A 393-nucleotide genomic window follows, 5' to 3' on the forward strand; every position below is an offset into this window, starting at 1 on the left:
GGCTGGGGCCTTGAGTCCTGGGTCTAGGGGAGGAAGTGGGTGGGGTATCTTTCTTGTCTTCTGGGGGATTGAGCTAGAGTGCCTGAAAGGGGCAGAAGCTGGCAGCTGAGCCTCTGGGTTCCTGCAGGATTTTTAAAGCTGAGGGCAGCCTCTACATCCCTGCAAGGGCCGAGGGTGGTGTACTGGACTGCGTCCCTTCCAGAGACACAGACTGCCTGGGCAAGCCGGTGCCGGATTTGGCACTTTCCGAACCCTGCGACCCTCCCAAGTTCCTAAGGGGCAGCTTTGGGGGTGCATTTAGCGCCGCCACGGCAAAGCAGGAGGTGGACGATAGGGGGCGCCGGGGATCCGGGCCCCGCCCTCGGGGGCGGAGCCTCCCGGCCCGGACTCCTC

This window comes from Papio anubis, chromosome 20 (genome assembly GCF_008728515.1).
Source record: "Papio anubis isolate 15944 chromosome 20, Panubis1.0, whole genome shotgun sequence".
In the NCBI taxonomy this organism is placed as follows: domain Eukaryota; kingdom Metazoa; phylum Chordata; class Mammalia; order Primates; family Cercopithecidae; genus Papio; species Papio anubis.